Genomic DNA, 13849 nt, shown 5'->3' with positions numbered 1-13849 from the left:
TGATGTAAAATGCAAAAAATCTCATTTGCTATTTTGTGTCAGTTAAATCAACAGACCAGCTGATCTGTCTGGTCACAAATTTACACAGAGCTCCCTGAAGAGCATAAAGTCACAATCGTGTTTTCTGCTTTTTTACCTACTTGTTGCTGTAGCTGTGTTCAATTCCCTTGGGAACAGACAGAGAAACCAAGCTACTCAAGCTGTTCTTCATCTACACAGACACCTCTGCAGAGACAAGAGGCTGTAATGAGCTGTCTTTCACTATGATTCTCAGTTTATTCCTGAAAGTATATGTTGCCAAAGTACCCACCATCTTTCACAAGAATGACATAATGCCTCAGTAGCAAATACTTCCTTAAAGGAGACTGCACTCCCAATCATCTACAAAACATCATCTCAATAATTTTCAGAAACAACCCTTCCAGAAACAACACTAGCAGCAGAGTGTGTGCGCTTGCATATTAACAGGCTATGTGTTGTGATTTCATCTTTCCACTAGAACAAAGCATCTGTCTCATCATTCATTGATGGCATTGTGAGATACTGGTAAACCATTTAACCTTTGGACCTTGTAGCAACTAAAGCACCAACTACTAGAGTCTTAGGCTGAAAAGACAGATTTTCAAAGTGACACGTCATAGAATGATCTGGTTGGAGAACTCATTGTCTTAGGGTGTTCTAGAATGGAGAAGGCAATTACATTGAGTTACGCCACTAAGGATGCACCGCATTTCTTTGCTGCTCACCTCAGTTCTTCCCTCAATGGATTTCTATCATGGGGATTGCTAGGCAACCAGGGACCCGCCTGAGTGCCACCACATAGTGCACTAACTGCTGTGGGGCATGAAGATGGGTTCGGCTCACTGTTGAAAAAACTCATATGTCTAGAAGAAACTTACTGGTTCACCTAGTGCAATCCCTTTGCTGCCAGGCACATCAGTGATACTTCTCTCTATTAGAACCTCAAGCTTCCCCAAACAACTTAGTTAATTTCTTTCTCATTCCTAGAAAAGGTTTTGTATGACATTATTTCAACCTTCCTGCTGTTTAAATCTGTTGCTTTTTTTCTGGTCTGCTATGATCTTGGAGCACCGGTTCTTCACTTTGCCCTTTTACTAACCCTTTTCGATCTTTGAAAATTGTTATCACATTCTCCCTTAGGCTCCTCTTTGTAAGCAAAAATGCCTCAAGTTCAGCTTTTTGTTGTAAGTTATGAATCATTCCCATTTGGCTTGACAAAACTGAAAAAGAATGTTTGATGCAGCAACTCTGAGAAATTTAATTTCAAACAAAGGACCATTTCAGCATTTTTGAAGTAAATTTTTTTTCTTTTTTTTTTTCTTTTTCATTTTGCTTGTTGTTGTTAAAGTAATGAGTAATTTATGATTTCATATCCAGATATGGGATGAAAACAAATATAGGAATGTCTCGATTTCACATTGAAATTAAATTCTAGCACAACTCTAGTATGCAGTTGACACTAGGCACTGATTTGCTTCCCTGAGGCTGGAGGTCAGAGGATAATACACTTGTACATACAGGTTACTAAACTAAAAGTGAAAGATGGAACAAATGACTGAAATGCAAAACATCGGTTCCATTGTTTGGTACTTTAATAGGCAGGTTATTATAGACCAAATGCACAACCTGTTTTAGAGAGGTATTCTCAAAGGATGAATCATGTGTACTCATATCTTCATTACATTTAGTTTGGCAGCACAATATGAAGTCCTTGTCTTGTAGCCCTCTGGGGTTCAGATTGCTTTTGTACCTGGGTCAGGGCCTTCACCTGCTTCAGCTGTTCATTTCAATGACTGTGCTCCTAAGTGTGAGCTCTGGATCTTCTGACCCTAATGCTTTGATTTCTTGTTTGGAGTATAAATCTGTATTGCTGCTGACAAGGCCCCTTCTGCTTCTATAGATTTGAAATTTGAGCCTACCCATCTTGCCATCTTCTTAACATTTAACACCAACAGCAGGGGAAGAAATGTTGCAAACTTTCTGACTGCCTTCTAAACCAACGTCAGGAAGCTGAGCTGGCCAGAAATTAATCATTTGCTGATGTTGTTATGTTAGTCTTTAGGCCTGCAGCATATAACTCATGTTCACACAGAAGTGATGGGATATATGACTGGAAATGGGATAGGGCAGAAACATCTTTATGGTGGAAGCCAAGAGTTTGACTTTGTTAAATAGGTGGATCTCATAAAATAACCTAATAGCTTTACAATTTATCCTCTTGCATTGTTGCTCCTGGTCATGTCTGTTCCTTTGCATAACCATTCCCAAATACTAATACAGGAGAAAGCCATCTAAAAATTAAATTATTTATCTGAAGTGTGTTAGCAGAGTGCTGGGGAGTAATGGAACAGTACAAAAAAGGGGTGTGGTGGTGGCACAAGAGTCTGCTTTCCTTCTGTGAGTTTTCAATTGTAGAGCAAGAATGAAGACAACCCCAGCACTACAATATCCTACTTTAGGGACAGCAATATCAAGATAAGAGCTTGCTTAAGTCCCCTATATGCAATATACTCAGGCTAGTGTAAGGATGATCACTTTGAAATACACGCATATGCTGCTGTTATGTGCTGGTGTTTTTTTTTTCTTTTTTTTTCTTTTTCTTTTTCTGAAATTTCTCCACTTCTCACCTTTTAATTTATAAGCAATACCTCCCATTCCTTCTTTTCTTACATACCCCTGGGCAACATTTACTTCTCAGCCTCTTCAGTACTCATGTTCCATCTCATACAATATCAAATGGCTGTTCTCGTAATAATAGAAATCTCTGTAGAATTCTAAATTAAATAGCAGCAGGTAGATGAAAATTAGCAGCAATATTCTTAAACAGGTATGTGCAAAAGAGGATGTGACTTAACAATTACTGCTAAAAAGAGTGGTTAAAAGATTTCCTTCAGCAATTATTGTAGAAGCTTATAATTTCTTTTTAGATGCAAACAAAGCTGTAGAGTAGTTTTGTGATTCATCTGAACAAATGTAGACTTCTACATCAGAGCTGGTCACTGTCACTAAAGACCTCCTTTATAGTTAATGCAGAGAAATTACCCTTACCAGAGAGCAATTGATAACATCTTTAATTGGTTGTATAAAATGTAGGTCATCTGTACTGCATCCTTAACTTATATTGCCTATAAAGGGAACTCACAGCTACTAGCATAGATATAGTGGTATTTTACTGTGGTAGTAGAGAGGCAGAGAGAGACAGGTCAAGAATATTTAGGAGAGGTAATGCCTGTCATTAGTCCAACCAGTATTTCTGGAAAAAATACACCAGCTTTTGGGCATGTGCAACCTTTCAAGTATGAAATAAAAGAAGTAGTTTTTAGAGGAAAATACAAGTTGAGAATGATTTCTTATATCATTAAATCTTGTTGGTAGAAGAGATGCAAAATTACCGCTCCTTAGCCCAGTCCTTACTCTGCTATTAGGTTACAACGTGTAGGTAGCAGTGATGAAAGCACCAGGTGATCGTATGGGACACAGCAGTTGCAGACCAGGGACAGGCTTGGCACTAGCATCAGAGAAGCGAAAGCAGCGTAAGGAGATCTCAAAAGCCAATGATTATTGTCTACATCATCATGAATGACTGCCAATTTAAATGATGTCTTCATGAAGTGATTTGATTATCTGTTCTTCCTCTTTCCTGGTAGTTAGAGACATGTTTTATTTCAGTAGGTCTTTTTCTGGCTCCCTGGGTAGTCATGCCCTGTATATTAGGTAGGATATTAGATAAAACCTAGAAATAGTTCTGGGAAAAAGAAGAGGGGTTTGTTCTTTGCCATTGGTGCATTTTATCCAGTAGGCTACAAGGTTTTCTTGCCCACACCCAGCCTGCTGGCTCTTCGGGGCTTGGAGGGAGTCCTGATGCGGTGCCAGTATTGTGCAGCAATAGACAACACTGGAGTGATACCAGTGCTGTTCTAGCTACAAGTGCAGAGCACAGCACTGTATGGGCTGCTGCAGGGAAAGTTAATTCCATCCCAGCCAGACCCAGCACAACTATCTGCAATTCCTTGTGTCTCTTCCCTACTTCTTCTCATTTCAGACCAGCATGGAGATACGAACTGGTGCCTCATAATGGGCTCTGCAGTCCATACCTCCTCCTTCCTCAGGCTGGAAATAGCTGCACATGACTTTTGGCTTTCTTGGGAAGAGGAACCAAAGAATGAACGAACTCTGGAAGAAATAGGGACAATCTCTGTGACAGCCCTATATGGTGTTGAGTGACAGGGTTCAGCTTAGAAAGCTAAGGATCCTGCTGTGTGGACACAAGGAGATGCCTCTGTCACTTACTGACATGAAATCACAGGTCTGTGTGATGGTGTGCCTACTGGGAGCTGAGGCAAGCATTGAAGGTGCTCTGTGGAGTTGCAGCTGGGCACCCAGAAGCTGCTCCAGTCTGGCTTGGAGAGGTGAGGTCCGTTAGCCTAAGGAGAATGTGTCAAAAATGCCTCTGCGCTCCCTAGATGCTTGTTAATCAGCAGACCTTCCCAGCCATCAAAACAAAATGACTTTTTTGAGTCCATAATCCAAGTTGCAATATAATTTACATTTAATAAATGTTTGTCAATTGTTAATGAGATAACAGTTGGTAAATACGAATTATTTAAGGCCTGACAAATATGATTTGATCGCTACTTGGCCAAATTTTCAAGGGAACAATTATACAGCTATTGAATTAGAGCAAGCTGCATATTTTTGTCCATAGAAGCTGGCTAATCAGAGGGTAACTAAACCTGTAGGTGCAAATTTGACCACACATACTTTTGGCTATATATGGCTCTGTAACAGGTTTAAAACCTGCATGTGAAAGATATATACATATATAGTGATTTAAGAAATATATCTTAGTCTCTATAATTAAAAAATCTTACCCTAGCAAATTTTCACTTTAGCAGACTTTTTTTTTTATTATGGAGGAAATATGTTCTCAGTTATAAAAATGTATTTTATATCAATTAAATATCTTAATAAATCTAAATTAAATGTACTTAAAGCATTTAAGTGTTACTAAAATAAACAGACAAATAAAATATGTTTGGAAAGGTATAATCCTAAATCAAGTTTATTCTGAGCACAGTTTTGTTTAGATTTTTATAACAATTTTTGCATACTAATGTTTTTAATGGGTTTCAAGAGCGTTCCATATACTAATCTGAGAAGCTGAGTATCTTGTATAATGAATCTTTTACATCTGCTAGCTCCATGATTCCACCACTTGCTATTGAATAATGTATTAAGCTTTTCCAGACTCCTTCTGTTTGCCAGAGGAGATCTGCGGTGGTTTCTTCATGTTCATTTGTTCTCTGTGTTTGAGTAATGTCATGTTACAGCTGCAATACTTCCATTGTTAGACAACAGAAAAATAGTAATAAATAAATCAGAAAGTCAGCTTAGCTTTACCTTTCCACATAAAGCAAAGAAATAATATCTGGTATCTCCCTGTTCTTTGTGTACATCCAATTCATGTCTGTATGGATATAAAATACTGGCTATTATGTATGGAGAGGTGCTGGCCTAACTAAAAAGGGTTAATTCCTGAAGGAGAAACCAATGGAACTATTTGCTCTGTGCCCAAGTCCACTTGCTTTTATCGTAATTTTCAGCTGAGCTTGGAGCACATCCAGTGGTTTCTAAGAATTGTAATGGAAATCAGTTACACTTGGTAAACTTCATTTTCTACTAATATTATGTTTTTTTCATTATGATTTAGAGTGTCAAGGAAGATGTATAGATATCCCATTACTCCAGTGCTTCCAATTGAGACTGTAGATAAGACATGAGTAAGTTGATGGGAATTAGAAGCAACTAGGGAAAAGCACGGCAAAGTAGTCATTTTGTCACTCAGCATATTCCTGTGAACAACATGGGAATTAATTTACATGGCTACCAGAAGTTAAGTTCTGCAAAGCATGAGTGTGGCTGATACGCTTGTGAGTAAGGGAAGGGGATCCAAGTTTTAGCTAACCAGTTAGGAAATAAGGCTGAGGTCTACTAAATGCTGTAGGGGAAAATGTCTAGGGTTAAAAGTGGTCTAAATAGTCAGGAAGAAGGAGAGTAGGAGACCTACAGACATAGAAAGTGGGGCAGATCAAGCACATGAGAGCAGATCTGTGTCATCAGACCGTAAATATCTTAAAAGCAGTTCATGAGAAATACTCTAATTCAGTTCCCAAAACAGAAAATATATCTAAGAAAAAGAAACTTTCTCCAACCACAGAGTTAGTAATGTCTATGACAGTGTGTAAAGATATTCTTTTATTGTTTGAACCCAACTAGAAGGTTTAATGCAATCTCAGTGGAAAAAAAAAAAAGAAAAAAAAAGAAAAAAAGAAAAAAAAGACTAACATCGAGTAATCAAGAAAAGAGAAACAGAGGTTCCAAGAATATCTATGCACCCAATATATTCATGAGTACCATGAGCATTCTGAAAGCTAAGCAGAATAGAAGATGACAGTGCTTATTTGCTTTTAAAAGCCAAATTTCATCAGGGACTAGTCTCACAATTTGTATTTCCATTCAGAATCTAGGATTATGGAAGAACGGTACGTTTCAAATCTAATGTGAACAAGTGTTTTTTGTAGCTCTTGCACTGCTCTGCATTAGCACAGCTAATCAGTAATGATGGCCCCTCTTCAAGGAGGCAGAAAGACCACAATAAACTAGGGTAAAATGCGCTCTAGAGTCTGAAGAAATTTTACAGCTCCAGAATCATTCATCACTGGTAACTCAAGGCTAATAGCTGTGAAATTTCTAAAGGGAATATTTTGCTTCAACATTCAAATGACCTGAGGTTTAATGATGTTTCATTGAGGCTAAATTAAATGTTTTGATATCTGGAGAAATGATGTAAAACACTTTCTTAACTCATACTGTGCCCTTTCTGTAGATAAGTGTTAATTCTCTTAATCAGAGATCATTGCATCTGTAGATTTTCTCAAAAAGAAACCATCCACCCAACAACAACAAAAAACAAACAGAAACAACAACAAGCCCACACCAACAATTTATCCGTAGTCCTAAGTTTTTGTTGTTTTTCAATGAAAAATACCCTGAAGCTTTAAAAAAAGTCTCCAAGGATACTGTCAGATGTAGGTCACTGTATAGTCCCGGGAACAGTATTTCTAATTTTGTTGATTTCTTTTTTCTTTTTCTTTTTCTTTTTTTAAAGTTGTATGAAGCTGTTCAGCTCATATGTACATTCTGAAGATGACAAAAATCTTTTCAGTGATTCTTCAGTGAGCTAAATTCAAAGGGACTGTTTCCAGGAAGATGAAATGAAACTAAGTGATTGTCATTTGGCACAATAGCTCATCAGACTCAAAGGCACTATTACAAGGGGGATGACTAAAAGCAGTTATTAATGATGAACATTTTTGGGGAAATTTACACATCCAAGTCCCACTTGACATAGGCTCATACTTATCTTTGCCTGTCTTTTCTATACTTCATTTAATTATCATGAATACTTTACCAAGAGATTAAGTATGGTACTTAATGAAATGAAACAAGTTGCAGCTTAAATGTTCTAGAGAACATTAAATGTTCTATTGAAGCCACTAGCAGGGCAAAGGACAAGAGTCAAAATCAAAACCATCTACCCTGTCTCATGCAAGTTTTGCTAGTCAATTTCCGTTTGTTAGTGTTTTATTAAACCTTGCTGATAAAGTCTACTTTTCTCCTATCTGTTGTCTTCCACTGCTGAAGTTGCTCCACAGAAATTTGGAAGACTGAATAGAAACTATGATGCAACCCTTTCTGTACAAACACAAAAAAAATCTGATCTAAGGAAAAATATCTTTCTTGTCCCTGTTGTTTTTCTTACCTTTTTGTACACAAGAAAAAAGTCTGAGTGTAGTGGAGTATTTTTTCACCAAAATCTGGGATCTTTGTTGGAGGCATCAAAGTAAGATTTATGTTTGGACTGTTGGAAGGACAAGTTTTGTGTGTGCTGTTTTTCATAGCAATTGTGCTCACTTTTTTCATTGCCCATAACTTTGCAATATCAAACAGAGCATTTCGTGTTTCTTAATAAGGACTTTGCATTAAAGCTGAAGTGCTTTGAACTCTATATGCTTCCTTTCAGCACAGCATGGATGCTTGGTGGCTAGTCTGCTGATCACTAGGAAGACAGAGACGAGAGAACATTAGGGCAAATTAGGGCATTCTGGTGAAAGCTAAGTTTTTTCTTCTATCATCAGTGAAGACTGTATTTTTTTTTATTTGCTGAAGACATCAAGTAGTGTTGCTAAAGTAATATAATTGTGGACCTCCATGGAGTTCCTTTTTGTACAAGCTCCATCTCATTTACAGAAGCTATATGGAGTAACATAATCCCGGAAGCCAAGAGCTCTAATCAGCGTGCATGAAAGCGGGGAGAAAAGGAGAAAGTAAAGCCATATGCCCAACCTAGGAGCAAAGTAGCACCAAAATTTTTCTAGAGTTTGGGGATATTTTGCTGCAGACTTTGGTTTGCCCAGTGGCATGTGGTCTTCTAAAAGTGCTGTCATAGCTTCAGACACTTATGTAAATCAGGTTTCTTGAAAGAGTAATCATAATACAATAAGACATGTCAGAAACCCAAGCAAAGCAGTAACAGAAAATGCAACAATGTGAAAGCACAACAAGAAGAAAGCAAGAGTTCAAAAAAACCTTGCTTGAACATGACGGGGGAGTTTTTCTTGATATAATCCCAGCCTAATTTTTATGAGATTCTGTCCTTAGAGGTTTTGTCCATTGTCCTGACTTCTCTGCAACATCATGCCTAATAGTGACTGTATTAACCCATTCCAGTAACCTTTCATTTTCCCAAGGAACTGAACTGAGAGCACTCTCATAGCCTAGGGATTTAACAATCCTAATTATCTTAATTAAGTGGTTCTTTCACATCTAGAGCACAGGAAAGGGGACAACATGTTTACATCTATTTCTGACGAGAAAATATTTTCCATTTAAAAGTTGTGCATTAATACACCATTGACACAATACTTTTCACTGCCATTGGTCATTTCTTAGATCTTTATGACTCCCATGTACCACAGAAAGGGAGTTCATATGACTATTCCAGCTGTAAAACAAAACAAAACAACAACAACAAAAAATGTGAAACCCCAACAATTTTAATAAACCAGACAGGAGCACTTCTTTTCCTGTAATCTGCAGAAACATATGCCTCTGCAGGATGAAATTTCAAATGGGATAATAAATTACATCTTTTTATGGATGTCACCAGTATTTTAAATTTCTTTCCTTTTAGGGTGGTCATCTACAACTCTCAAATATTAAGCCACATCCAGGGAACCTTGCCCAGCTCTTTCCAAGTGAGCCCTTGAGCAAAGATGGAAGGACTTTATTATTTGGCTTCCCATTGGAGAACTCCGTGCCTAGAATGAGCTAAAAAACAATAAAAGAAGATTTTGTCATTACTGATGGAAAAAAATGATAAAACAGACCAACCATTTTTATCCTCATAGAACAAGAATGAGGGAATAGGGTTTCTTTTTACTGTATTGGAAATATTTTCAGTTTTTAAGAACTTTTGATGACCAGAAAACTGTGCTAGAGGGAAATCTAGGTTAGGATTGAATACTTAGCCATGTGGACAGGGCATACAAACCCAATCTACAGCTCAGGCTTTCCTTGTGGTAGAGCCCTCCAGCTTTTCTTTTAGATTTAGATGTACTTTAGCAGGCATCATTTTGTTCCACCCTCTCCTTGACTCCTTATAGGAGTTATATATTTTTTTCATTTTCTGTCTCATTGTCTCAGCAGATCAGCTTTTTATTGAAAATCTTTGATTAAATAGTGCCAAAGCTAATGGGCTGACAGTAATTTTGAAGTAGAAATAGAAAGGAAGCTGACTACAAATTCATATTTGCATTAGATTTGACTTATTGTAAATTAACTTCTCTTTTAATGGGAACTGGCAGTGAAGCTATACAGAAGGTATCACTATCATTTACCATCATCAGAGATTAGGTTGTATTATCTAGGGAAAAGTGTAAACCACAATTCATTATGTTCTGAGATAAAGAACTGGAAGATGTTGAATAGAGGAATTTGAGAAAAACCCAAGACAGATGTTGGGAGTGTAGGCATAAAATAAATGGAGATTTAACCCCTCCAAAAAGTGCTGACTAATATATTCAAGGAAGGATAAGAACCCAAATCTAAACAAAACCCCAAATGTGAAACATGTATGCCAATAGAATGAGAAACCTGGAAAAGCTCCTGAAATGGCAGAAGCTCTTAAGTGACCTAATTTTGGCTCTGTTTTAAGGAGTCTGATTTCAGGAGACAGCCTATCGAATTCTTACAAAGTATGCTAAAATGAACAAGGTGGATTAAATGGAAAGCCTCTTTTTCTACTACTGCATCAGTGGTGTGTTATAAATAAATGCAACATAGATGCAAATGAGAATTTGAAGCAGTTTACTTTTATTGAATTTAAGTAGAAATGATTGTTGTAAGACAATTTGAAAAACATCCCAAAACAAAGCAGCAGCTTCCTTTCTGCCTGTTGGAAGACAAAGGGACTTCAAAATACTTTTGGTTTATAATATCTGCTTATTTACCCGCCAGTTTTTAAGAAAGGACAGACAAAAAAGCTTTCTTTTCTGAACATGAAAACATTTTCTACTTTCTTAGTTTTATGCATGGACTGTCCTGCTAGATGTGAACAAATGCCACATGGGAATGACAGGTGCTCAGAAAATACTCTTTTTCTGGGAATATAACAGACTTAAAGAGCTCAATCTGTTTAGCTTATCAAAAAGAAGACTGAGAGGTGATTTGATTACAGAATAAAAGTACCCTCATGGGGAGAAAATACCAAAGAGCTCTTTTGTGCAGCAAAGAAAAGACTTAGCAAGAATTGGTGTTGGGAGTGAAAGGCAGATGAATTCACATTGGAAATAAAACAACATTTTTTGAAAGCAAGTCTGCCTGAGCACTGGAGCAAAGTCCTAATGGGAGGTTGGAGCTGTAGCCTCCATTTTTTGATTCTCCAAGCAAGTGAGCAGGTTTCTTTGCTATGTATGCTTTAGCAGGTGGGCAGAATAAGGGAAAAGGTGTGCAATGTAATAGCGATGGTATGGAAGAAGTTACTTCAAGGTTTAAAGGTGATGTATAAAGCTGACCCAAATTCTGCTTACAAACTACAATTTTAATATTCCCAATCTCTGAGCCTGAGTAGACTGTCTATGATCTCCCCCACTCAGCTGTGCCTTTGGGGAGCCTCAGATCAGTCAGTACCTCCTTGTTGATCCAGTTGGCACAGTGGCATGTCCTGATGCTCATACTGTGACCAACTTGATTCACATGCTGCAAAACACATTGCTTTGTGGATGAGGCACTTGTGTCAGGGTTGTTCCAGATCAATGTACAAACAGTGGCTGCTAGAACATGTGCACAGGAGATAAGGCATCTTCATTCTGAGCCTAAGAAGATGGGGACTATACTCTCACTTCAACTGTGTCATAAACATCACAAAACCAGGACAGGGCCATAGTCAAAGCCTGGCAGGGTCTCAGAAAGGCACAGTCTGACTCTTTGGCCTGTGAACGGTGGGAGAAGTTACAATTATTTTTCCTAATGTGCTTTTGGAAATTGTGCCACTGAATCTTTAACACAGAAATGTGAAAGCATTTCCCAGAAGAGTGACTTGGAATTCTCACTCTGTCTCAAGTGCAGTCATTCAAATACCTACATGAAGCATGAAAACTCAGTGTATAGGTAAGAAAGATACTCATTTGTTGAAAGTTATGCAGGTTAATTTTGTTGTAAAAAACATTTCTTATAATGACAGAGCGCAACAGTTACACATGACACTTTCCTCTCTAAAGTAGTGCATGGTGCCTCACAGAGAGGAAAAATCTCTTTACAGATCTGTATTAGGTTTCATGGTATGACTTAGAGGGAGGGGGGTAATTGGCACAATTATATCTAGTATTGCTATTGTTTTCTGGTACTGAAATTATAACATTGTCAGACACTGGGCATATTTGGCTTCATGTTCTTTTCCATTCAGTTAATCAATAAAAAGGACTATGAGGACAATTTCCAAGTCAAAGAGATTGTGTTGTACTTTCCCACTGAAATGCATCAGAAGGGGGTGGGGAGGAGGGTGGCAGTAGAAGGCAGTAGCGCTGATACAGAAAGAGAGAAATGGATGTGTTCAGCTTTGGGTAAACTGACAAGAAAATAGGAGGAAATGAGAAGAATGAATCAAAAATGACTCAGCTACCTTAACTGTTCTTTAAATGAGATAAGCTTCAACCTCTGTTGAAAATGAAATTGACTAAACCACTCCAACTACCAAATCCCACTGTATCTACTAATACGCGTGTGGTGATTCTTACCTCAAAATCATATACCCTCTCAGGAATATTCTGGCTAATGAAATCAGATTTCTCAGGTTAATCAGGCTCACAATGACCATACTGCAGTTTCTTTTCTCTGTATCTCAGTCACAACCAAAAATTTGGGTGAAAAGATGGGGATCAGGCTAGTAAGCTGCATCATTGGTCGGGCAAGATGTGTGTGTGATTAATCAGGCACATACAACACGCCTATATTAGTACAATGAGCCATGTGTTAATGCAGGTGGTGATAGGGAAAATTTTCAATGGGTTGATAATTTGGAGCCTAGCTGAACGGAGACAAGGTACAGCAAGGGATAGGTGAGAGGGGAATCTTTTAGGAGATTCAAATTGCCACAAGATAAACAATGGACTTCTACTTGTTGGTTTACACATCTGACTGACATAATGAGAAAGTATGTAGATATAATCCTTTGAGTTGCATGAATGTGCCTGACTCTCTCTCTGTATTGTGATGGAAAGGATCCAAGTTCAGGACAAGAGTGTGTTTTAAACATAACAAACCAAGAAGCATGTCAAATCTCAGAATGTAACCAGAAGATTTCTCCAAGAATGTGTATGCAAGAAACATTATAAAAGGCAAGCATACTGCAGTCTACTTTCTTTGAAACAGATTCCTTCTGTAAAATCTTGATGAGAAAAGAATCAGTTGTATACCAGTCCATTACTTTTTCTAGGACAGACATACTCTCCATGAGAGTTTCTTCTACAGAAACTTATCAGACTCATACTTTGATATTCATGTCACTTCTTCATGGATGCCTACAATAGGTACATTAAAGTCTGAGATAGGCACCTAGATTTTGTACTTTCTCAGCAGAGAGAAATAAACACTCATAGGACACAAGCCATCTCCTCCTAAGTGGATAGCTGTAAAGGGTCAGATTAATTGTAAGCACAATGTGTCTATTTCTCTTTATAAAGGGAGTAGACAGTGTTATAGGATAAGAGCTCATCCAGATACTATTATCTATATTCTGTTTTCTGAAAACTACTCAATTTAATAATCTAGCTGTAGCCACCTTTTAATTATCCATACCAGAAATATATAGAGAACATTTTTGGAGCACTCAGATATGGGTTTAATTCCTTCTTGGAACTGAAGACTAAAATGTCTGAAATTGTCTGCAAAAAAAGAATGGAGATTCATCAAAGAGTCCTAAAGGTGCACATATATGTCAGAAGGTTTCCAGAGGGGCTGCTGAAAGTGTGATGGAATGTTTCCAAGAAATTGGTCTGATGATGGCCATGTCCTGCTGGAAACTGTAACGGTAGGAATCTTTACTGTTTGATGTTGTTGATTATGCTATCTTCTCTTGAATAGTAGTTATGAGATCCTACCAAGTCCAACGGCAGGACTACATTGTCTTCCAGACTTAAGACAGCTTTGAACATATGCAAGACTTCAAGGTGAAGTTGGGCCACGCAGCACAAAGTCAGTGGTATTCCTG

The sequence above is a fragment of the Anser anser genome (genome assembly GCF_964211835.1).
Source record: "Anser anser genome assembly, chromosome: 1".
Lineage (NCBI taxonomy): Eukaryota > Metazoa > Chordata > Aves > Anseriformes > Anatidae > Anser > Anser anser.
The sequence above is the reverse complement of the archived record's forward strand: the minus strand, read 5'-3'. Positions refer to the sequence as shown.